The 4,220-nt window shown below is 34.6% G+C and overlaps 1 non-coding gene across 1 annotated transcript; it reads right to left on the bottom strand.

Annotated features, from left to right (window-relative positions):
• Positions 1–224: 224 nt before the first annotated feature.
• LOC114618030 lies at positions 225–384 on the bottom strand. The gene has a single exon (XR_003710898.1). It is a non-coding gene; the product is annotated as a U1 spliceosomal RNA (small nuclear RNA).
• Positions 385–4,220: the final 3,836 nt, after the last annotated feature.

The following is a 4,220-nucleotide window of genomic DNA, read 5'->3' as shown; positions in this document are numbered from 1 at the left end:
CTCTCATATGGGTGTAGACCTATAACAATTTTGGAGCTTGATAGGAAATTTTTAGAGGCCTAGTGGAATGATTTTTGTCCTCGTCTTCAAATTTGTTGAGGGTATGTTTCTCTTAGACTGTAGAGGCTTTATCACAAAGCATCTTGTTATAGTGTAATGCATTTGGATGTAAGTTGTTATTTCTTGAAAACAGAAGTTCTTATATAACTTTCATTTTATATTAAAAAGAGACCATGATTATAGCACCCTGCTACCACAAATTATACCTCAAATTTACCCCAGTGGTGAAAATCTCAGGGTCAGTATTTCTGAAGGGTAATGGATGAGCTTCATTCTGGCAAACTCATTTTGTTAATCATGGTATTTTCCCAGCCAGATAAGCATAACTTTCCTTTTTAGAAAAATACAGTTATCATCCTTTAAGGTTCAGTGGAACAAATTCTCAGACTCCTGAAACAGTTACTCTATGAAACCATGTGACTCATGCTATATGCTTGCATAGCTACAAGTAGCAGGTAAGAAAAAAAAAAGCACAGAACTCTGTGTTTGCATGAGGATTTGTTTTTTTTGTAAACATCTTTGAGAATTTCTCATTAGTTTTGGCCATATTCACCCTCTTCCCAAACTCATTCCAGATCAAGTCCCTTTCTTTCCCTACCTAACTTGCGTCTTCTTTTTTTTCACCCATAAAGACAGATTGGTGCTACCTAATATGTACATTGATATGTGACCTTCTACTAAAGCATAATCCACCAAAATAATTCTAGAAGAGAATTATACCTGTGGGAAATAGGGACAGTAAGAGAGAGGAGAAACCACATGGCAGTTGTACGCATAAATTCATAGAAGTGGTTGTGAGAGCTGTCACAGTGCCCAAGCGACTTCAAGCCAGATCAAATCTCAGCAAGGAAAAGGGAGGCAGGTAGTAAGTCCCACACCTACAGTAGGACTTACAGGCAATTGAAAACAGCAAAGAGTCACTTGTCAGGTCTATTATTAATACAGATAAGCATAAACTTAATTTTGTTTCCTAGGTAGAATTTATTTTGGTATCATGCTAAAGGCAGACATTCCAAAACATTAAACAAGTTATTATATTAATATTTACCTACTCTTGCATGATAGAGAAGGAAAGATGAGACAGAAAGAGGAAGGGAAGTAGAGACAGAGGGAGGAAAACAGGGAAGGAGTAATACAGATAGATAGTGGAATTCATAGTGTCAGGTTGAGGACATGGATCCTTCTGAGCCATCTTGTTGCTTATTCTTGTATTTGCAAATTCAAACATACAAACAACATGAGGACACTGATAGGAAAAAACACTAAAAGGTGAAAAAGAAGCAAATACAGTGCATTATTGATTATTGAGTAATAGTGAGATTGAGCAGAATTCTAACTCAAGGGGAATCAGAATAGAAAGAAGCAAGCAAGGCCTTACTATCTCTTACCACTATCCGAACAGGAAAGTCTTAGTGCATCCACCAGTTATTATCCACTTAAATGTTTGTTTGAAATATGTCCTTCATTATAATAACATGGATATAACAACTTGGAGAAATATAGAGGCCTTGAATTTGAGAGAGATTCAGGAGTGAACAGCATGCACTGAAGGGTTAGAGGGAAAATAGAAAGGGAGAAAGATCATGCAATTATATTTTAATTTCAAAATATAAGAACTAAAAACCATAGAGCATATTTGGGGAAATAAATAGATTCATGAGAATTTGAATAAAAAGTAAAAAGAAAAACAGATGCAATCTGAGCATCCGGACAAATAATAACGGGTTTTGAATGCCAACAATGGTCCTTCCTCCCTGGACCCAGAAATATTAAAATTAAAAATCTTTCTTACTTTTAGGTCAAGCTGAGAATTTTAAATAAAAACTCTGCATCCTATTTTGAGACTGCTTAAGAAGCCCTTTGCATTCAGTCAGCATGAGTGTGGTCTTCTCTCAACTGTCAGGCAGAACGTAGCCTAAGACAGTTGCAAACAAACCTCAATAGCCCAAAATGATCCAAAAGACCTTGCAGGGAGACTGTCTTTTCTTGGTGGTTTACAAAAGGTAGTTTTCAGAGCCATTTAGTGCTTGTCTATGAGGGTGAATGCCCAGCTAAATGCTGGTGTTTTCCTAACTCCACACAGATGTACTGTGTGATTTGCATTTGAAAATAGTCTGACAAATACATCAACTATGCATTTCTTCTGAGAATAGCCATCATTTTCCAGATAAATATTGCGTAAAAGCATCTCTTGACTTATCCAGGTCAGTATGCAATATTTGAAGGCATTCACTTACGTATTATAACAATAAATTAATTTTAAATGATTGCAATGAAAAGCTTTCTACACTCTCTGTCAGAGTCAGTACATGATAAGGTTACGCCCCTGAGACCACCAAAGTAGAAATGTAGGCAAATGTGTTCACTTCATTATTTTATCAACATGAAATAATTCTTAGATAATATTATGTTTGTTGCTCCATTACCCTCAACTTCTCCCATTAGAATCTTGTAAGCAAATTTTAAGGATGCCTGGGTAGTCATTTTCCTGTTGTTTTATGGTTCTCAGTCTACCTAATTATTCATACACCCATCAATTTATTCCATAAATTACTATGCCTTGGTTGTGAGCTGGGCATTGCTCCAGACACTCAGGGTGGGCAAAGCAAAGTAATTCAATTTAAGCTCTGAAAGCCTACAGACCAAGGAAAGTAAAGTGGCCTGGGGGAAATGTATAGCAGAAGACAACAAATACATGGAGATGAATGAATCATGGTAACCATGTGAGATTCCATAATGTCAGAAAAAAAAGATGCCTCTTAAACATATGAGACATTAACTATTCAGGTAGACAGGATGTTACAAATACCTACAAAAGTACATCTTAGGCCATAGGTAGTCTACCTTGAAGGTTACAGGAAAGCCAAACGCTTCAGACAAAACTTGATGGACATGCTGTGAAGAATGACTAATTAGGTTGAAGGCTAGTATGGGCATACATACACTGCAGGGTAAAAAGTGAGGACGTATTAGTGTTGGGTTAGAGCATGCAAGAGAACTATAGATAAAATGGAATATGTAACATTCACATCAGAAGCAGAAACATTTTAGACATTAGAAATGTCTAAAAAATGATGGTTTTATCTGAGTTGTGGAGACAGACTACAAGGACATCATTGAAAAGGAATGAATACATCTTTGAGTTTGGATAGAAATAAGAGTTTCAAAGTAGAAGCTCAGTCAGAAAATGGTCAATGATATGGCATTGATGTTAATAGTTCAGGTAGATAGAAATGTAAAATAAACAAAATTTACACTGAAACATATAAGAATACAAGAAATAACAAGAAATTTTTTAAAGTATTGAAGGTTTTTAATTAATTAGTTAATTAATTAACTTTAAAAGTAGATTAGAAAGAAAGAAGCAATCTTTCACTGTAGAGTCCTGTCATGATGAGAGCTACCGTGAGTCAAAATGATGAACAAGTAAAACACAAAAATGAATGAAACTGCAAGAAGTCCTTAAAGTAAAACTTCAGGGCTTTGCATTGTGCCATGCATTCTCAAGATTATCTTTGAAAATTATAGATTTAAATGCTACTATGTATGAAATAAATAAAACAGAACTATTTAGTTTGTGAGGGCAGTGGAGGAAATAATGTAGAAAATATTTTGAATTTATTTTAGCTTACCCTCTAAACATGAGGTTAGTGTAACTTTCAAACTAAGATCTGGACAGCATTTCCCACCAAGTAGGGTGTTCCAAGGCCCTGGCCCTGTGGCTTAAGCATCTTATGGAGGCAGAGTTGTAAGTTATCAGAAAGATGCTGTAGTGAAAATCATCAGAAGGAAACAATGTTTTGAAATGAATCAATATTTCTTACAAATACACAAATAATTATTTTTACTTCACACTACAAGTAAAAGAAGCATGAAGTCATAATAATAAGTTCTTGTGTAATGACTATAGATACAGAGGATCAAGGAGACAAGATGATTCATAAAATGATAATCATGCATATAGAAACAATCCAAAAGGTAAAAACTACAGATAATATCAAGAAAAATCTTGATTAACACATTCTTAATACTTTCAATGAGTTTTTAATATAAGTGACTTATAGAATCTTGATAATGTCCAAGAAAGGTAGCAAAATCATTCAAAGACTTTTAGTACTAAGTTTTAACTCAGATGAAAATATATATATATATATATCCCC

Source organism: Grammomys surdaster, unplaced genomic scaffold (genome assembly GCF_004785775.1).
Source record: "Grammomys surdaster isolate TR1022 unplaced genomic scaffold, NIH_TR_1.0 139, whole genome shotgun sequence".
Taxonomy (NCBI): Eukaryota; Metazoa; Chordata; class Mammalia; order Rodentia; family Muridae; genus Grammomys; species Grammomys surdaster.
This window is presented reverse-complemented; position numbering and strand designations above follow the sequence as displayed.